This window comes from Schistocerca nitens, chromosome 5 (assembly GCF_023898315.1).
Source record: "Schistocerca nitens isolate TAMUIC-IGC-003100 chromosome 5, iqSchNite1.1, whole genome shotgun sequence".
Taxonomy (NCBI): Eukaryota; Metazoa; Arthropoda; class Insecta; order Orthoptera; family Acrididae; genus Schistocerca; species Schistocerca nitens.
In genome coordinates this window covers 93,520,022-93,542,720 of record NC_064618.1, presented here as the reverse complement: position 1 = coordinate 93,542,720, position 22,699 = coordinate 93,520,022, and the positions used below count along the sequence as shown (strand labels likewise).

Genomic DNA, 22,699 nt, shown 5'->3' with positions numbered 1-22,699 from the left:
ATGGTAGAACGATGGGTTCGATGACGGTTTGGATGTACCGTGCACTATTCAGTGTCCCCTCGACGATCACCAGTGGTGTACGGCCAGTGCAGGAGATCGCTCCCCACACCATGATGCCGGGTGTTGGACCTGTGTGCCTCGGTCGTATGCAGTCCTGATTGTGGCGCTCACCTGCACGGCGCCAAACACGCATACGACCATCATTGGCACCAAGGCAGAAGCGACTCTCATCGCTGAAGACGACACGTCTCCATTCGTCCCTCCATTCACGCCTGTCGCGACACCACTGGAGGCGGGCTTCACGATGTTGGGGCGTGAGCGGAAGACGGCGTAACGGTGTGCGGGACCGTAGCCCAGCTTCATGGAGACGGTTGCGAATGGTCCTCGCCGATACCCCAGGAGCAACAGTGTCTCTAATTTGCTGGGAAGTGGCGGTGCGGTCCCCTACGGCACTGCGTAGGATCCTACGGTCTTGGCGTGCATCCGTGCGTCGCTGCGGTCCGGTCCCAGGTCGACGGGCACGTGCACCTTCCGCCGACCACTGGCGACAACATCGATGTACTGTGGAGACCTCACGCCCCACGTGTTGAGCAATTCGGCGGTACGTCCACCCGGTCTCCCGCATGCCCACTATACGCCCTCGCTCAAAGTCCGTCAACTGCACATACGGTTCACGTCCACGCTGTCGCGGCATGCTACCAGTGTTAAAGACTGCGATGGAGCTTCGTATGCCACGGCAAACTGGCTGACACTGACGGCGGCGGTGCACAAATGCTGCGCAGCTAGCGCCATTCGACGGCCAACACCGCGGTTCCTGGTGTGTCCGCTGTGCCGTGCGTGTGATCATTGCTTGTACAGCCCTCTCGCAGTGTCCGGAGCAAGTATGGTGGGTCTGACACACCGGTGTCAATGTGTTCTTTTTTCCATTTCCAGGAGTGTATTTATATACGCATACTTTTGATTGTATTTTTTGTTCTTTTTTCTTGAAGCTGCTTAACTTGTGATATTGTTTACCAGTAGGTAGTTTGATAATGCCCAAGGGGGTGAAATTATCGACCGGAAAAATGATGAAATAAACCGGTTATGTCAAAAATAAAACAGCCTACACAGAAGATGACGTCATTCACGAAATACTGAGAAGTCATAAAAGTGAAGTTGAAAGTTGCCTGGATACACCCGAATAAAGTTTCATCTCAGTAGCTTTCGATTTTTTTATTTTGAAAGTGTTGAAGGCGCGATCTGTTTTACTTGCTAAAAAAAAACCAGCAGTGTAGATCGCATAAAATATTTATTTATTAAAGGCAACCGGTTTCGACAGACTTTGCTGTCATCTTCAGGTATGTAGCAAAGTGGATATACATGGAATATGTCTCCTATTATGAGTCAGAACGTAATATTTGAGACAAAAGTTTTAGTTTGTCATTACAAAAGCCGGAAGTGTAATTGTACAATTACATATCTTAAAAATCTTTTCGTTGTAAAACGTGTTCGTTTTAGTTGAATCTCATGCATGTTCTCAAGTGGATAAAAATCAGCACATTATAAAAGGTTTGTGATAGGTATGATGCTCATTACTTCACAAAACAAACTACCCGGTAGCGCATCTTCTTACATAAGTTGGAAATAGTCTAAGTAGTGAAAATCCACTTTAAATGGCGTATAAGGTACAAATGCCAGGAAGTATTGAAAAGATAACATTTCTATAGCGTGTTACAGCCACTAGATAGCTCTTACACCGGAAACATATAACACGCCGTAAATAACTCTCTTTTCATATTTAAAATTAATCACTGTAGTGAGGGGCCTTTAAGAACAATAACGTTCACAGAACTGTACTTTACTTAAAAACTGAAACTCATTTTTAATTCTCACAATCCCATTTGCACGTTCTTACTGCTGCAGGCATGACAGCAAAAGTAAGGTGTTTACTCTGCAGTAGTTTATCCTACTTGGGAGGATTTGTATATGCTTTGTGGTTTGCTGGAGTCTGCCGAAGCTATGCACCGTGACCTCTCCCCATGTTCGCCTGGTCTGAAGTGGTTAATTTAAATATGAGAAGAATTATTTACGGTCAATTACATGTTTCCGATTTAAGTGCCATCTAGTGGCTGTATCACGCTGTAGAGATGTTATCTTCGCAGTTATACCTGACAGCTGTACGTTATACGCCGTTTAAAGTGGATTTTCACTGTTAACGCTACGTCCAACTTATGTAAAAAGATGCGCTACGATGTGATGTGTTGTTATGTAACAAGCATCTTTGCACAAGATGCTTTATATTTTTAAATATCATACTTATGACCATCTGTTAATAATGTGCTGATTTTTATCCGTTTGACAGCGTGACGTGAGGTTCAACGTAAAATGAACGTTTTACAACAAAAAGATTTTTAAAGTATGTAAATGTACGGTTTCACTTCCCGTTTTTGTAATGCCACGCTAAAACTTTTATCTCAAATATTACTCATGTTATGCGAGGTATTCCATGTATATACACTTTGTTGTAGACCTGAAGATGAAAGCAAGGTCTGTCGAAACCGGTTGTCTTAAATAAACATTTTATGCGAATTAAGTCGCTAATTCTTTTAGCACAGTAGCTTTCATCAAGCTGCCAGTACTGCTTCAGCATGCAGCAGACGAGATGTCTATTGAGCTAAAGGTACCCCAACTCGACCGATAAACCTTAAGCACTAAAAGTCTTTCTAACCGAACGTAGAGTAGGAATACCTCTGGAGTCAGCATTCTGTTCTGTCCATGTTGTATTCGTAATAGCCGTGGTGAATTACTGTTATTGCTACAAATTCAGAAGGAAATACGTGAAAGAAGAAGACGTAGGTGCTGTTTGTTTGCTGGTTTGTTTGCATTTTTCAGTGAATGTATTAAATCTATTATATGTGCAAAATGTGTAGGACTGTTGAGCACTAGTGCACTCCGTTTGGTGTCTACACACATAAAAAGCAATGACAATCCACTTCTTGATAGTGATGAAATTGAAAACAGACTATCTGGAAGTTAGTCCTTCCGTCCCCACTCCCCTCCCCATAAATTCCTGCTAGCTCATATTTGCATTATTTATTGCAAGTTTCCTTGTTTTAAACTGCAATATACTAACGAGTGCTGTCCAGTGTTTGTGAAATACTTCCTGAAACGATGTTTTGCGCAATATAAAAGGAAAACTGTTTCTGTATGTGTGGGACGGTCGAAGGTGGAGAGGAGAGGTGAGAGGGTGCAGTTAACAACAACTCTTTACAGAACAGAAAACTGAAAGTCGATAAGAAGCTAAGTATGTTCCGCTAGCAATGTGAAATGAAGAACTGTGAACTAAATATGGGCTGTAAGGCATGAAATATTGTACTGGGTGAAATTTCAGCATGTTTCTTAAATGCATGTCCTGTATAATTCTCGTACACAACACTATATACATATTCTGAAACAAAACTCTTCTACTGCAAGCTCTTTGCTTTCCATATTTTGGTAAGTGGTAAGGAAAAAAAGTCCAGTAAACGTTTGCTGTAAGATGCATACCTTAACAGCTATGAGCACCTGTTTATCTTCGGGACTTTTGAACAACTCTTCTAATGAACAATTGCTCATAACTTTTAAGGTATGCATTTTAGATCACATGTTTACTGAACATTTTTTTTCTTGTTCTGGTCCATACTACCACTTCCCAAAATACGGAATGCAAAGAGATTGCAGTAGAACAGATTTGTTTGAAAATATTGAAAATCAAGAATACTTTATAGTTCTTAAGCTATGCATTTTAGAACCCATGTTCACATTTGTGCTTCTATTATCGTGTACTTTTAGCCGTGTAAGTTTGCGTCATCCTTTTTAATACACCCTGTATATGTATGTAGAGACGGAGACCTAGGCCGTGTATTACGCTATATAAACGGTCAATATGAGATCAAAAATCAGATGACTGAATGCATTTCATGATAGTGGATACAAAAATTAGACTAACAAATCAAAACACAAAAGGAGTCCAACCATTTTAATACATATTAAGCTGCTTTGGTAAAGTTTGCCTTCAGATTAACATGCATAAAATTTTAATACTTAGGATGCCAGCTACCTTCTTCATCTGTGTCATATTGTCCACTTCCTGTGATGCTGTGACTCAAGAGATGGCACTGAAGGGCTAAAATATGTTGGCAAGGGACAACTGGCCAAGAGTGCGATAGTGGACCCTCTGAGATCTTGGTTCTGGTGACACAATGATGTGTAACGTAGCTCGAGGTGTGTGATAAACTGGAAGGTGCAAAGTGATAATTATGTTGTTAGTGAGCAAAGCCAATGAATATGAATGCGAAATAAATGCCGTGGTAACACATTGACCTGTGGTATATGCTGATATCTACATTTCCGCCATAATTAACGCACTTCCCGTTATAAAAATTGTACCTCAAAGGTAAATTCAGAGAACTTATACAATGGATAGCCTTACGACAAGCAATTTGCTGCATTTTGTGTATGAATATCGAACACAATTTACGAGGAATGCTAGATGCGTCGAGCACTTAACTTTTACCGACAAATGTATTATGCAATCTCCCCTCCCTCCCCCGCCTCCTCGTCTCTCTCTCTCTCTCTCTCTCTCGCGTGTGTGTGTGTGTGTGAGTGTGTGTGTGTGTGTGTGTGTGTGTGTGTGTGTGTGTGTGAGTGCTCGTTCAGTTTGCTCTTTTCTACAGTTACAGGTACTGTAAAGGAGATTTCTTCCGACTCATAACAATAAAACGCAATTTCAACGGTTAACTACGTGTGCAATGATAACTATATTTAATTTGCGCATCATTAATCCATCTACTTGTGTTTAAGTGTAAATGAAGAACTTTGAGCGGGAACGTCGAAGACTGAAGAATGACAACTCCTCCAGGTCCAGCCTATTCCCTCCACCTTCCATTATTTGTAATTTCTGTGGTAGCGTGTTTCGTGCTAGGATTGGACTACAACTTGTGGCAGAGTTGCAGAATAACAACAATAAGTTTCCTTTAATTTACGTCTATGGTCACAAACTGTTTGATAACAGATTACCGGTTTCGGTCTTTAATAACCATAATCAGATCTGCTTTATAAAAACAAAGTCCTAATGTACTGCAGCTATAGTGGCACCGTCAAATGTTAAATGCGGAATCAGCACCAGCATCGTAATGTTTCATATTTAGAGAATTTGAACTGTGAACACACTAGTATTGGGACAACCTGCGTTCTACCCCAAAGTACCGTTATCCAAGATGGCGGCGATGACGTCATTCACGATGACGACAGTCAAGATGGTGGATTTTGGAGGGAAATTTGAATTTTGGGTGGAAAGTGCCACCCCCCCCCCCCTCCCCCTCGCCCAGAAGAATGGCGCGAAGTTCGAATTCCAACATGATAATGCATCACACCTAAGAAATTGGTGGGGAAAAAGGACTTGCCTTTATTATTTAACCAATTTCAAGCAGATGTGTTCGCCGCTGGGTCTGGACTGCAACTGGCTTAGTTCATATCAGTTCAGCAGAGGGCGCCATCGTGACGTCAGATCGTGACGCAAGTACCGTCATTCAAGATGGCTGCACCCGATGTATCCACCAGGAGCTCCATAGCCCAACTGGCTTAGTTCATATCGCGGCCACCAGAGGATGCTACCGTGACGTCGGTTGATGACACAACATCGTTCGCTCTCTCTCGCGCCGTGTCACCGGCCTGCGGGCGTCCGACCGCTTACGTCACACACCCTCAGCCGCCACCTCCATAGACGCGCCGTACATACTCTTCTGTAAATATGCTAACTAAACTAAAACCCACATCGCGCATCTAACCTATCAATTACCTAAGTAATTAATTCCATTTCAATTTTAATCATATTCAATAAATCAATTTACAATTTCAATATTCAATTATCAAATGAGAAGTTCCACATTTTCCCACTATCAGCGCGCGGTGTTCATCACCTAGCACCCCCCCCCCTCCCCTAGAATGCTGCACTCCTATTGGCTGCTGCATTAGTCACGCAATTCGAATTCATAGAACCTAGAACTTAGAGTCAATTTCCACCAATGCCACACCCACCTGGACTTGGAATCGAAGTGTCCACAACGATCCCTGACTGCATACTGCTCATCACACAGTCGCCCGTTGAAGAGACTTCTAGATCGCGAACTGCGGTTTCTCAGTCCCCCAAATGTACCAATTTTGCTTACTGAGAAACCCATCACGTGCAAATGTACGACAACGGCAAGTAGCGTGCGCATAATCATATTAATTCCCATCGTAACCCGCGGCCAACCGTGCGGTTTGAACGTCCTAACGCAAACCGTTCAGAAATTATGACGATTTTATTTCATATAGTTCAATAATTGTCACCCTGTATTTCGTGGACACCCTGTATTTGTGCTCAATGAAACTAGGAAGGCCTAGAACGAAACTCCACTCGAAGGCAGTCAGTCCTTGTTGTTCTTCTTATTCTTGTCCTCTCACTCTTCTTTTAACAAATGGCTCTGAGCACTATGGGACTTAACATCTTAGGTCATCAGTCCCCTAGAACTTAGAACTACTTAAACCTAACTAACCTAAGGACATCACACACATCCATGCCCGAGGCAGGATTCGAACCTGCGACCGTAGCACGACCACCGCGGCCGGCTTCTTTTAACAGATCCGACGAAGATACTCGTATGTAATCCCACCGTAGTACCGGGAGAAAATACTAGAAAACATGGGAGCTGCGTTTATCTGGGCTCTCGACTGTAACAGAAGGGAGATTAAGGAATGGGCGGTGGTTGGGGCTGAGTACTAATCCAATCGATTAGGGCCAGCTCCGGCCGCCTCCGTCTCCGCCTGCAGCTCAGCTCGTATCTGGAATCTCCATCAACGGAAAGCCAGCACTCCGAGTTTCGCAGGAAAGTGATTTAATTCCACGGAGATGCATCTGGAATGAAAGCGAGTATACCCGGGGGAAACAGCGCAGCCTTTGTCGTGGCTGCCGCTGGCGGGGAGAGAACGGAGGTGGGGCTGGAGAGGGAGGAGGGGAGAGAGGGAGGGAATGGGGCTGGGAACAGAGTCCCGGCGGTGTTTTAAACGCGTTTCAGCGTCTCGCCGCGGTTTTTAGAGCTCCGTGCCGAGTGCTTTACTTCTACAGGCTTCCCCCCGCGTGTCTCGGCTGGTAAAACGCGCTGCCGTCGACAGCCAAAGACCTGCTGGCGTCTTAGCAATACGTGACCGACTCACAAACTTTCGCAGTGAGAAATGAGAATCTTTCATTGATTTTTCCAGCCTTTTCTCACACAAATTGCACCATAAAGGGTTTGGCTTCGTGGAATGTCGTTGTCAAATGATCTCTTTAAACCGGCCGCTGTGGTCGAACGGTTCTAGGCGTTTCAGTTCGGAGCCGCGCGCCTGCTACAGTCGCAGGTTCGAATCCTGCCTCGAGCATGGATGTCCTTAGGTTAGTAAGATTTAAAGAGGTTCTAAGTCTAGGGGACTGCTGACCTCAGACGTTAAGTCCCAGAGTGCTCCGAGCCATTTGATCTCTTTAAAATTAATGTGAAAAACGTGATTAATAGAATAAATTTTCACAGCCTCGCTTCGGGGACATATGTCATGTTAGAAACGTCATGTAAGATGCTGGAAACTGACTCATCAATGATTCTCACTTTTTGCACTATCACCTCTATTGGAGACTTGACTTTATAACGGTACTTTGCGGGCAGGCGTGTCAATTAGCATCATATTAATTAAAATCTGGGATAAATAGACTTTATTTTGGAAGAATTAAAAAGGGGAAAGTAATACGAAACTTTAATAACCGCACAGTATTACTAAGAAGCAATATAATGAAAAGTAATAACAAGCAAAGTAGCAAAGACCAAGCGGGACAGAAAGATATAGGGGCGCGTTTGTTTTTTAATACATATAAAAGACCATGTAACACATTATTGAGCTCTCTACCTTCAGTTATCGCGATCGGGCTAGTCGATGAAAAAGTGGTACGCGACTGCGAAATTCGTTAAGGAGATTATTTAAAGACTCTTCAAGGACGTTTAAAATACATTACGTATGACGAAGTGATCAGAGACGTTTATTGTCGGGTGAAGTGAAAATGATTTCCAACAACATAATTCGAACTTTGTGTTAGCAGGAAAAAATACTCTTGGGAAACTGTTATGGTTGTGGAACCCACGAAAGTTGTACGCAACGGAAAGCTACAGTTTACGTGATTCTGCATTTTATAAAATTGTGAAACGCATGTGCGCGGAACATTAAGAGAATCTTATCCTTGGACGGTTGCGGGGGTAACTGATACAAACAACGCGCCAGCATAAAAATAGTTCACTTATTAACTACCAGCTATTAATTAACGGGGACCTAAAATAGTAAAAACAGTACATACACCGTTAAATTGAACCCTGCGTGTGAAAGACAATCACATCGAACATTTCGAGAGCGAAGAATAGACATTTAAGTGCCGAATTGAGAGCCTGTGTCGTGTCGATATTTGGACATTATATGACACGCGTTATTCGGAACACGATATACACTGTTCTAATATGGAAAAGAAGGACAGGATCATCACCTCCAATCCCGATTCATATTTCATATTTAGTTAGTGAAAAAAAAAGTTATAAAAAAAACTACATTTCAATTTTATCCACGATTTTGGCTTCATTACGTAGTCTTGACTACATGATAAACAATATTTGTGGAAGTTGTATACAACGTATCGTCATAATATTTAGCCAACCAGTATTGTGGGACACCAAAAATGTAAATGCATGAAATTGTTCTTACAGCGAATGTATAATGTGTGAGTGCGACGAACTATATTGAGAAATTGAACATCCATTACGTACTTGCATGTTTATCTGCGAAAATGGTCCTTGTCGGTACATCAGCATAGAGTTCGAATAGAATCGCTGGAACATTGCAAACCATTCAGATTAATCGAACATCTAAATACGCATAATTCTGGTATCATCAGGATGTGTTCTTTCTCGTCACCCCCGTGGCATAAATTGAATTAAAGAGTCAGTCGGGAATAATATTTAAATCAATTGTCGACCATTGAGCCAGCGTCACGAATTTTTAAACGTCCACTGTCATGTATGAAGGCGAGTGACAGCACGAGTGCTAACGTCGATCGAGGGGTGTCGTCGTGATCGTATTGAATGACATTGAGCGGTCACAACATGCTTGACACAGACATCACATCAAACATCACCTGCCGATGACTGGTCGGCAGATGATGTATGAAGCGACCGCTGTGTCAAGCAGGAATCTACAGATACCAGTCTTTGAATGCTGATCCCTGTTTTGAGCGGAAGAGAGGTTGGAATCTTGCTATGCGTCGGTCAGGGGCCTGAAGATGACGTAGTGAATCGCCGAAACTAGTAGCAGAATGAAATGACAGTTCATAAATAGTGTTTGATTTGAAATTCTCTACTGAACAGCCGAGTCCCGCAACATCTCTGAAAAGGTGGACGTACAGAGAGAGAAATTCGGTTACTTTGAGACCATTTGGAGCCTTTCATGTATTTTATGTTCCGAACCAATGGTGGAATTTTTATGGATGACAATGCGCCATCTCACTGGGGCACAGTTGTTCGGAATTGCTCTGAAGAAATGTCTGGACAGTTCGAATGAATGACTTGGCCATCCTTATCGCCGACATGAATCCCATCAGACATTTGTGGGACATAATCGAGTGGTGAGTTCGTGCACAAAATTCTCCGCCGGCAACACGGACAGACGGAACCATGACAAGTGGTTGGAGATGTTCGGTAGAATATCTCCTAAATAAGCTCCTGTCAGATGACTCACACAGAGGACGAACGACATCACAGTGGCCTTAGTGGCGAAATGAAAAACTCGTACGTAAATGAGGGTATTAGCCTCCCCTTCTCGCAGGAAGAGGTAACTCTAGCAGTAGATAAACTTAAGAATAGAAAGGTGCCACTCCCCGATTAGATATACACAGGAACACTGAAGAACGTCAGTGGATTGATCACCCCATATTTGATTAACCTTTTTAATGAAGCCCTTCTATAAGGAAGAATACCTGCACTCTGGAAAATGGCAAACGAAGTCATTATTAAAAAGTCCGAAGATAGGGTTCCAACAGACCCGAAATCTTACACACCTGTCACCTGAACATACCTGCTATGGTGCAGGAGAGGCTCCTGTGATAGATTACAGGCGCATAGGCGTCTTTTTGGCTGAACACCCCACCAATACGGATTTAGAGAACATGAATCGATAGATGACGCCATAAACCGCGCCTTACAAATTGGGGGGAGGGGGAGGGGGAGGACACGATAGAGAAATATGCAGTCGCTGCACTTATTGATATTGTCGGAGCTTTTGATAATCTTTGTTTCCCATCACTGTTTGATAGACTAAGGGAAATTCGAATACCTACTGCCCTGTGTTCCAGCTTTATGGACTACTGCAGGGGAAGAATTGTAGAATGGAGGGCAGGGACACAGAAGGTGGTTAAGAAAATAACCAAGGGCTGTCCACAGGGATCAATCTGCGGGCCCATTTTTTTGGATATAGCGATTGAGCCTCTGTTGGACATCTTGGATAGGGACACATGTATAGAAGGTGTTGTCGCCTATGCGGACGACCTTTAGGTTGTAGTTTCTGCACGGTCCAGACTGGAATCAGAAAACAAATGTACACAAAAACTGCAGGCGATCAATTACTGTTGTAACCAGAACAAATTGAAAATAGCAGGAAAAACTGTTTACTTATTGCTTAAGGGAGTACTACAGAGGAATCCAAGTATAAAGCTGAATAACAGCAATATACAAATAAAACAGGTTACAAGATACTTCTGACGTATCTAGATGACCGGCTCTCCTTCAAGGAACAAGTCAAATTGACTGTAGACAAAGCTGCTAAAATCATGCATAAACTTGCCAGATTAAATTCAATACAGATCCAATTACCATTATGGACGATGTAGCATAAAGCATTATCTAAATCCATTTCGTGCTTTGTTGCTAGTGCCTGGTCACATTGCCTATGCCTAGCGAGCAACAAAACAATAATCAGGAGAGGACAAAGAAGTGTGCTACGTAAGATATCGGGAGCGTTTAGCAGAACACCAGTGGAGGCCCTATTTGTAGTCTTAGGAACATGTCCAATAGGCCTCACTATACGTTATACAGCTGTCTCATATTGGTTGAAGTAAGGTGAACTAGAAACGGTGTTCCAAATAACAGGAAAACGTACAAACCAAACAACATTTATACAAACGGAAAATAAACACCTTTAGGGCGTCGTGTCTTCTCTTTCTTTTCAAATATGTCAGAGAGGCTAAAACTAAAACATGTGGATCCTAGTCGCGCAGTTCACTACTTGGCAGGGCACGGATCTTATCCAACATATCTGCATCGTATGGGACTAAGATGAACCGAGATATGTACACGCGGCAGTCCAGGGAGCATCTGGACATGTCGTACTAGCCGGCCGATGTGGCCGAGCGGTTCTAGGCGCTTCAGTCTGGAACCACGCAACCGCTACGGTCTCAGGTTCGAATCCTGCCTCGGGCATGGATGTGTGTGACGTCCTTAGGTTAGTTAGGTTTAGTAGTTCTAAGTTCTAGGGGACTGATGACCTTAGATGTTAAGTCCCATAGTGCTCAGAGCCATTTGAACCATGTCGTACTAAGGTGTAATTTGCTTGACCACGCAAGACCTGCTGTGATAGATGACGTCAGCACGATTGTCCGTGAGCCCGACAAATGGAATACTCTAAATAATCTGGCTGACGCAGTGTCAAGAACATTGCTTGAAATATGTAAAAATCAACATGCTGCTGCCAGAATAAGAACACAGATAGAAACAATACCACAACACAACACATGGCAAGACGCAAGTTCCGGCACAAGCACGGACACTGGAACAGACATAGACTAACACTGATACCGACGTTGTAGAAGGGCCGAATTCATTATCACAGTGTCATAACATTGTAAGAGTGATTTGTACATATCAATTGATATATAATGCAGGTTGCCCTCGGTCGGCTCACAACCTTGTCACTTGACTTGATAGATGTACTATTTGTGTACCATTTTTATGAATTATTATTTATATGTAATTATCCTTTATACATCACTATAAATATAACATAAAACATAATTAACAATACAGGGTGATTCAAAAAGAATACCACAACTTTAGGAATTTAAAACTCTGCAACAACAAAAGGCAGAGCTAAGCGTTATCTGTCGGCGAATTCAGGGAGCTATAAAGTTTCATTTAGTTGTACATTTGTTCGCTTGAGGCGCTGTTGACTAGGCGTCAGAGTCAGTTGATGCTAAGATGGCGACCGCTCAACAGAAAGCTTTTTGTGTTATTGAGTACGGCAGAAGTGAATCGACGACAGTTGTTCAGCGTGCATTTCGAACGAAGTATGGTGTTAAACCTCCTGATAGGTGGTGTATTAAACGTTGGTATAAACAGTTTACAGAGAATGGGTGTTTAAGCAAAGGGAAAAGTTCTGGACGGCCGAGAACGAGTGATGAAAATGTAGCACGCATCCAGCAAGCATTTGTTCGCAGCCCAGGCTGTTCCCTCAGCTCGAACAAGAAGCACAATTCACATTTCAGCAGGATGGAGCGCCACCACATTGGCACTTATCTGTCCGTAACTACCTGAACGTCAACTACCCGAGGCGATGGATCGGCCGCCAGGCAGCCCGTGACAGAGCACTTCATCACTGGCCTCCAAGAAACCCTGATCTTACCCTCTGCGATTTTTTCTTATGGGGGTATGTTAAGGATATGGTGTTTCGGCCACCTCTCCCAGCCACCATTGATGATTTGAAACGAGAAATAACAGCAGCTATCCAAACTGTTACGCCTGATATGCTACAGAGAGTGTGGAACGAGTTGGAGTATCGGGTTGATATTGCTCGAGTGTCTGGAGGGGGCCATATTGAACATCTCTGAACTTGTTTTTGAGTGAAAAAAAAACCTTTTTAAATACTCTTTGTAATGATGTATAACAGAAGGTTATATTATGTTTCTTTCATTAAATACACATTTTTAAAGTTGTGGTATTCTTTTTGAATCGCCCTTTAAATGAACATGTGTATTTAGTTTCAATTAATTGAATTAATTCAACTATATTTTGAAAGATCGTATTCCATGTCTTACCGACACTTGATGTCTGATAATTTAACAAGTTCCTTTTTAGTATAATCAAAACATTTAAGATATATTACCTACAAGGAATTTTCATTACTTGTTCTACAATATAATGTTTTTAATCATTTGCTGTTTTTAATTATTTGTACCTTTATTTAATGATTTATAACACAATGTTTGTATTTTAGTAAATCTGCCACTGCTTGACAGGGCACGGACCTTACCCAACATATCTACACCGTATGGGACTAAGGCAAACCGAGATATGTACATGCGGCCAAGAAGATACAAACACGAGTGAACCTTGTGAGGAAGCTGGCAGGCAGTACATGGGGGCAATCACATCAGTCCTCCGAGGAGCATCCCTTGCAGTAGTATACTCTGCAGCAGAATGCTGTTCACCAGTTTGGCTCCGAAGCGCCCACGTAGTGAAAGTAGACGTCCAACTGAACTCAGTTATGAGAGTAATTAGTGGTACCGTCCTGTCTACACCTACTTGCTGGCTACCAGTGCTTGCAAACATCTCTCCACCAGACCTCCGTCAAAAGGCTGCTCTTTACAACGTCTGTCAGCAAGTTTCTGAAAACAACTCGATCCCTCTTCGTGACGATTTGCTATTACTGCCGAGGAAACGCCTCAGATCTAGAACACCAGCATATGAAATGGGAGTCGAAATGTTATCCGCAGGATTCGACCAGGACGCAGAGTGGAAACGTGAGTGGCAAGCTACAAGAACCCGAAACCACGAACTTGTAGACAATCCAACAGTTCCAGTTCCACGCTTCCACCAACCAAGGAAGGTGTGGGTGCAGTTAAACAGATACCGGACTGAAGAGGGTAGGTGCAAATACAACACGCACAAGTGGGGCTTTTCAAGTGACAGAGTGTGTGACTGTGGTGACACCCAAACAATGAGCGACATTGTGAATACTGTCCAATCAGACGCTTCCCTGGTGGCCTTGAGAAGCTCCAGCAAGCATTCCACGAGGCACTCCGCTGGATCGAGTCCATCAACATCCGAGTGTAGTCTGAGCCTTTTTAAAACTTGTGTACTGTATATAATTTCACAAGTTCATTTTTATATATATTTCTTTGTTTCGCCAAACGTGTATTACTGTAATTTATGCATACGATAATAATAATAACTAACCATTGCTGATTTTGTAACAATATACTTCATTCACAATTTGATATAGAGAAATTTGGATATGTTCAACTTACAGCTACACGAATATTTTTTTGCATCTAGAATTGTATACGCCTGAATTTAACTTAAGCTGGTTCTAATTATTTTTAAAATTTCATCTTTTATTTTTACTTTTTTGTATTATACGTTTATACTTTTATATATTTATATTGTTTTTATTAGTTACGTGGAATTCAAACATCACTGACTGTATTAAATAACATACAGACACACAGAGCAACAGCCACAGCAGAATAATCAGAAACAGGTCCGCCTGCTCGTGGCGGGGAATGACAACGACATGGCGTGCTTGTCAAGCCGAACGAACTTGTGAGGGGCCATGACGGATAAGTGACCTATATGCTGTTTGGCTTGTTACTTGTTTTAGGTAGCACACGGCCCACGTTAGTAACGCAGGTGGTGGGCTACTCTGTATAGCTTTCGCAATTATGGACGGCTATAGGGGCAGCATGGCTCAATATTTACGCAGGTGACTTCCAGCTGCTTGTTTAGTCCATGATACGGTGAGTTTCTGCAGTACAACAGACAAAAGGAGGTCCTACGCGACATTAGGAGGCATCGCACGACTTTTGTGACTTCAGTATATGTCCTAACAGGGGTGTCAACAACAGTAAACGCGAACAACACTGCTACAGTCTGACGATCGTCTTCCTCTCACAGAGAACTGCAACTGTAATCATTTACATATCCGCCAATGGTGTGTACGTGTGTGAAGTTATAATGACGTCCGACCGGGTCTTGTGGGTGATTCCGCTGTTTTTGTCAGACAATGTGATGGAGATTGATGTTTCGAATCTCCTAAGTGTACCTGAACATACGTGCTGCATTTGGACAGTGGGAACAAGCAGGCTACAAGCTACAGGGTGTTTAAAAAATGACCGGTATATTTGAAACGGCAATAAAAACTAAACGAGCAGCGATAGAAATACACCGTTTGTTGCAATATGCTTGGGACAACAGTACATTTTCAGGCACACAAACTTTCGAAATTACAGTAGTTACAATTTTCAACAACAGATGGCGCTGCGGTCTGGGAAACTCTATAGTACAATATTTTCCACATATCCACCATGCGTAGCAATAATATGGCGTAGTCTCTGAATGAAATTACCCGAAACCTTTGACAACGTGTCTGGCGGAATGGCTTCACATGCAGATGAGATGTACTGCTTCAGCTGTTCAATTGTTTCTGGATTCTGGCGGTACACCTGGTCTTTCAAGTGTCCCCACAGAAAGAAGTCACAGGGGTTCATGTCTGGCGAATAGGGAGGCCAATCCACGCCGCCTCCTGTACGTTTCGGATAGCCCAAAGCAATCACACGATCATCGAAGTATTCATTCAGGAAATTAAAGACGTCGGCCGTGCGATGTGGCCGGGCACCATCTTGCATAAACCACGAGGTGTTCGCAGTGTCGTCTAAGGCAGTTTGTACCGCCACAAATTCACGAAGAATGTCCAGATAGCGTGATGCAGTAATCGTTTCGGATCTGAAAAATGGGCCAATGATTCCTTTGGAAGACATGGCGGCCCAGACCAGTACTTTTTGAGGATGCAGGGACGATGGGACTGCAACATGGGGCTTTTCGGTTCCCCATATGCGCCAGTTCTGTTTATTGACGAAGCCGTCCAGGTAAAAATAAGCTTCGTCAGTAAACCAAATGCTGCCCACATGCATATCGCCGTCATCAATCCTGTGCACTATATCGCTAGCGAATGTCTCTCGTGCAGCAATGGTAGCGGCGCTGAGGGGTTGCCGCGTTTGAATTTTGTATGGATAGAGGTGTAAACTCTGGCGCATGAGACGATACGTGGACGTTGGCGTCATTTGGACCGCAGCTGCAACACGGCGAACGGAAACCCGAGGCCGCTGTTGGATCACCTGCTGCACTAGCTGCGCGTTGCCCTCTGTGGTTGCCGTACACGGTCGCCCTACCTTCCCAGCACGTTATCCGTCACGTTCCCAGTCCGTTGAAATTTTTCAAACAGATCCTTTATTGTATCGCTTTTCGGTCCTTTGGTTACATTAAACCTCCGTTGAAAACTTCGTCTTGTTGCAACAACACTGTGTTCTAGGCGGTGGAATTCCAACACCAGAAAAATCCTCTGTTCTAAGGAATAAACCATGTTGTCTACAGCACACTTGCACGTTGTGAACAGCACACGCTTACAGCAGAAAGACGACGTACAGAATGGCGCACCCACAGACTGCGTTGTCTTCTATATCTTTCACATCACTTGCAGCGCCATCTGTTGTTGAAAATGGTAACTACTGTAATTTCGAAAGTTTGTCCGCCTGAAAATGTACTGTTGTCCCAAGCATATTGCAACAATCGGTGTATTTCTATCGCTGCTCGTTTAGTTTTTATTGCCGTTTCAAATATACCGGTCATTTTTGAAACACCCTGTACCATTGCCGGCAGAGTCCAAACGGCTTTGTGTTGGGAACAAGGACCGTATAGTACGGAGTCACTGCAGCAGGCGTCGAGTGTTACGAAGACTCCAGCTGTTGTCGTGCAGCGGCGGGATTAGTCGTGGCCTGGACGTGACTTGGGGGGCAGATGTGGCGCTGGTGCAGTCAGTCTACGGGACAGCAAGGCGAACACACGACGCGCGCGTCACGCGGCACATCTGCGTGGGTGATTAATGTCTGCCGCGCTCCTAATCTGCGCTCTATCTGCACACGGGGCAGCAGCTGACGCTACAGCCCACACTGCTACTGTTCGCTTTGTTTCGCGCTGGATTCTGGGTAACACCAGCGGTGAGTGCAGCCCACACGGGAACAACACGGCGTAGGGTAATCTCTAGCAACGCTTCTGTGGGTGTGACTCTGGAAACTCTCCTCGGATCGCTGCATTCGCGCCCTACGGTGTCTCAGACTGGTCTGCGAATACTTGTGTACAGACGAAGGGGACCGCCGCTAATTTGAGTGTCGTTTGCTTATTGTAATGTTCCTTCTGCCACGGTTACCACTTAGATCATTAGATTTTTTTTCCTTTTTTATAGTCCTGCTGAATTGCTACCATTCTTCTCCCTCCTTCTCCATTTTTCAGTCTACCATTTACTCAGAACACCATTAAATATCTCTTGTACTTACTTCAATGTTGGGCACCGCATGCAGTTCCATCTCTTCTCTTACTGTCTGTCTTTTTTTTTCCTTTCTTGCTGCCGTTTCAGAATTCCTACTCGTAGGTTTCTTATAACTGGTAAGAAAACCCAACCTAGAGTCCTTTCTGGTCAAAAAATACCTCTTTTTCGGCCTGTTAATGCTGATTATCTTGAGATAGTAAACTGCGGCAGACAGATCTAAAAATATATTTTTTTTAGAAATAAGGATGAAGTGCAACTACTGACAATTATCGTAAACTTTCTGTTTCTATTGTTTAGTTTTTCTTCTTTCCACACGTTATCTACTTATACACATTCTAGTATTCAATTTCAGCAACACACTGTTATAAACCTGTTGCGTTACTTTTATATTTTCGTTTTCTTTAAAGGCAAAGAGAAAAGGTGAAGCGGTAGCCCCGCGTAGAACCTGTGCCTACCCTCACGTATTTTTGATTTTCAGATGTTAAAAAACATATGTTTTCCGGTTCCTCAGTACGAGGTGGGATTTGCGGTCTGCTAGTGAAGGAAGATACACGCAAGTATCTTGGAGCGTAATCGAGTCAGCCATTTTAGGCGATGTGAATAAGTGAACGGTATGTATTTTCTGTGTGCATCGAACAGAAGAATATAGTAATATTTTACTAACTGAAAGTTTGTCTGAGTAATTATTTCAAGTAGTACAGTAACAAGAAGAACTGAAGCCCACCTGTGTACTTCGGAAAATTACGAAGATCCAATTGTAAAAGTAACGATGGACACGGTCAAGATGTTGTAGGTGGATACGGCTGTGCGACGTAGCATTATTAATTGGTAACCAAAAATATACAGAGGGAGAAAGAGTATTTTGTGCGTGCAGAACCAATATGAACTAATAAGAATTCATTTGCAGACATAGCCCAGCTTGTTGTGCTTGCACGAGTGCCGAAAAATTAATCTAATTAATTTCAGTATATCTAAAAGGCCGCATTTCACATTTTATTTATTATTATTCTATTAATATTTTTAATTATATTATAACACCTTCTCAAGTCTTACACTGACTATAAATTAAAACAATATATAACTATGAAAACTGATCATTACGAAACGTCATCTAAGTCATTTGTCTTTGGTTGGCTTGTTGATTTGGGGTGAGGGGTCCAAACAACGAGGTCATCGGTCCCATCGGACTAGGGGAGGATGAGGAAGGAAGTAGGCCGTGCCCTTTCAAAGGAATCATCCCGGCATTTGCCTGAAGAGACTTAAGGAAATCACGGAAAACCAAAATCAGAATGGCCGGACGCGGGTGTGAACCATCGTCCTCCCAAATGCGAGTCCAGTGTCCTAACCACTGCGTCACCTCACTCGGTCCATTTATGTTTACGCGAGTTATAAGACACTCTACATAGAAGTTTCGTCTGCTAGGAATGACACAGGTTTTAGGTGCATAGCGAATGTACATCTGCATACTGTACTTTGATGTGGCAGCTCAGTGACCGATCCTGGATCAGTACGGTTCCCAATTGTTGTGACCGAGCGGTTCTAGGCACTTCAGTCTGGAACCGCACGACCGCTACGGTCGCAAGTTTGAATCTTGCCACGGGCATGGATGTGTGTGGTGTCCTTAGGTTAGTTAGGTTTAAGTAGTTCTAAGATCTAGGAGACTGATGACCTCAGATGTTAAGTCCCATAGTGCTCAGAGCCATTTGAACCATTTGAATCAGCATGTCCAAGTGGCCGGTGAGACAAAGCACATCACACATATCTTTCCGGGGCCGTTGAGGCTGGATGCGTCATGCGCGCGCTGCCTTCATTTTTCACGGCTCTGATTGACAACTTCTCTAATGTTTGGTTTCTATAGTCTTTTCTTCGCTGCAACAAAACGGAGTTTATAGTGGCGAGAACGTTGCTCCCAAGCACACTTTGGAGCAGTATTCGCAGAATTTTCAGCTTTCGTAGACTTCGTTCCGCGCTCAGACATCAATATTGGCATTTAATTAATTATCCGTGAATGTAGGCCACCGTTAGTATCCCACTGACTTAATGTTATTACCAGGATTAGAAATTATATGAAGCTTATTTTTTTCTATTTTTGGTGCTTTTCTTTCTTGTAAATCACGTGGTCCGTTGAAGGACATACAGTATGTAACGTTGCTACCCATTCGATAAATACAGGTATTAATTAAAAGTTATATTACATTCTCTTAAGTCATTTTTCACCCTGATGCAACTTATATTTAATTACTTTTCTCCTGGGTTGTTTCCATGTGATCATTTATTCTTATTTAAATCGATAGTTGATGCGAACACAATTTACTAAACATGTTCTTCCTTCAGAGGAATCTTTACTCAGATATGCTGCCGTCTGTTGCAATAGTTTGACCTATGTGCATGCATTTTACAACAAGCTTAGGGTAGGTCTGTGTTGCCGAGAACTTCGAGAATTCATTCTGATCCAGGACATGTTGTCAGCGATCGTGTTTATCGTGAACGCGTGTTATATTATACAACATGGGGTTTACGTCTCCTCTCCATGCACGGGTTCTCTCTATGAGGGCGGATGCAAATACGCTCTCAGATCGTACTGCAAGGTTTGAGTATGTTTATAATAGTTTTGAATTTACTCAAGTGCATTTTCATGGTCCCTTTACATTCACCGATCAACTATGGAAGCCCTTCCTATTCCTGAATTCATCAACAGAAATCAGTCCGCGTTGTTTAAATTCATGGGTCAAAATTTCGTATCAAAAGGGAAATATTTTCAGGGCATTTACAATAAAGTTATACTGGTTACGTAGTCAAAAAAGTTCAAAGGTGAGTAGAAGCCTTTCAACCGTTTATTGAGAAATTTATAATAACTACGTTTTACTTCCTAATATAAGTTTTTGTTTCATAAGAAGTCACACTGCATCTGCCCAAAATATACGTCTGACAAAGGTAGAAAAGATTGTGAACCTGTGATTAATACGAAGGTCGGTTTGAGTACTACAAACTTTCCTAGGCAGGGACCTGTTGGAAGTTGTTTGCACTTGGCATGCTCTGCCATTTGAACTATGCTAGACGTCACTCACCAGGGGAATATTGTTCAGCATGGACTGCAATCCTCGATAGTTTGCATCTACGGAGACCACTACCAGGCACGAAAGAAGCGATAAAAAGCGAGAAAGGCCTAAGCCCGACTGAGGCTGAAACGCTTTAGTCTGTAGTCTGAGCTTTACACACCTAGCCACTGAACGAGACTACTATACAACCTATGTAGTCTCACGTTACTGCAGGTGCCATTTAAGATGTGCCTGTACAATCTGCTTCGACAAATTACATCTACGACGAAGAAGATGTTGTGTAATTCTTATTATGGACTTGGATAAAACCTTTTATTAATGTACTTGTTTTGTAATTGATTGTGGAGCCAGTTGTCCCCAAAATTTAACTATATGTTAAGGAAAGTGACTTCCTTCACTAAGGCCGTAATAGTAATCAACATCTCCACTTGGTTCCGGGATTAAAATGGCAGCGAACTCACCGAATGTGACACCGTGCTTCATGGTTTGCAAACTATAATGTATGTTCGCTGTTATTTTCATTTCGATGAGAGCTAGTGTACCTAATCAGAGGTCCTAATAAATACGGCTTAAGTGGAAAATACATCTTCATTCAATAAATTTGTGGATGTGGGGACCACTATTAAAAAGATACGTAATTGGACACACTGAATTCGAAGTAAAGTGCCACTTTTGGTATCTAATTGACAGAAAAAGTTCATGTCCATTTGTTTTAAATCAACGAAAGTAGATGGAATTGTTTTTACGGTTCCGTGCCTAAATATGTAAGAACGTAACCCTTACAGGATGACTTTGTTGTCCGTCTGTGTGTCTATCTGTCCGATTCTTAAAAACCCTTCTTCTCATGAACAGGCTGACGTATCAAGCACAAATTTATGTCACATGCTAGGGGCTACGATCCCTTGGCGACGTATGAGATTGAAGAGTCTAACTCAGTGAAATAAAAAGATACGGCCATGTACATCACATATACACTACTGGCCATTAAAATTGCTACACCACGAAGATGACGTGCTACAGACGCGAAATTTAACCGACAGGAATAAGATGCTGTGACATGCAAATGATTAGCTTTTCAGAGAATTCACACAAGGTTGGCGCCGGTGGCGACACCTACAACGTTCTGACATGAGGAAAGTTTCTTACCGATTCCTCATACACAAACAGCAGTTGACCGGTGTTGCCTGATGAAACATTGTTGTGATGCCTCATGTAAGGAGGAGAAATGTGTACCATCACGTTTCCGAATTTGATAAAGGTCGGATTCAAGCCTACCGCGATTGCGGTTTATCGTATCGCGACGCCGGTCGCGGTGGTCTAGCGGTTCTAGGCGCGCAGTCCGGAACCGCGCGACTGCTGCGGTCGCAGGTTCAAATCCTGACTCGGGCATGGATGTATGTGATGTCCTTAGGTTAGTTAGGTTTAAGTAGTTCTACATTCTAGGGGACTGATGACCACAGGTGTTAAGTCCCATAGTGCTCAGAGCCATTTGAACCATTTTCGTATCGCGACATTGCTGCTCGCGTTGGTCGAGATCCAGTGATTGTTAGCAGAATATGGAATCGGTGGGTTCAGGAGGGTACTACGGAACGCCGTGTTGTATCCCAACGGCCTCGTACCACTATCAGTCGAGATGACAGGCATCTTATCCGCATTGCTGTAACGGATCGTGCTGTCACGTCTAGATCGCTGAGTCAACAGATGGAGACGTTTGCAAGACAACAACCATGTGGACGAACAGTTCGACGACGTTCGTAGCATGGACTATCAGCTCAGAGACCATGGCTGCAGTTACCCTTGACGCTGCATCACAGACAGGAGCGCCTGCGATGGTGTACTCAACGACGAACCTGTGTGCACAAATGGCAAAACGTCATTTTTTCGGATGAATCAAGGTTCTGTTTACAGCATCATTATGGTCGCATCCGTGTTTGGCGACATCGCGGTGAACGCACATTGGAAGCGTGTATTCGTCATCGCCATACTGGCGTATCACCCGGCGTGATGGTATGGGGTGCCATTGGTTACACGTCTCGGTCACCTCTTGTTCGCATTGACCGCACTTTGAACAGTGGACGTTACATTTCAGATTTGTTATGACCCGTGTCTCTCCCTTCATTCGATCCCTGCGAAACGCTACATTTCAGCAGGATAATGCACGACCACATGTTGTAGGTCCTGTACGGGCCTTTCTGGATACAGAA

General features: G+C 43.2%; 1 protein-coding gene across 1 annotated transcript in view; it reads right to left on the bottom strand.

The window, feature by feature from the left end:
* Positions 1-22,699, bottom strand: part of LOC126260294 (SCY1-like protein 2) — a 963,146-nt gene that overhangs the window by 859,410 nt on the left and 81,037 nt on the right. The window lies entirely within an intron of this gene.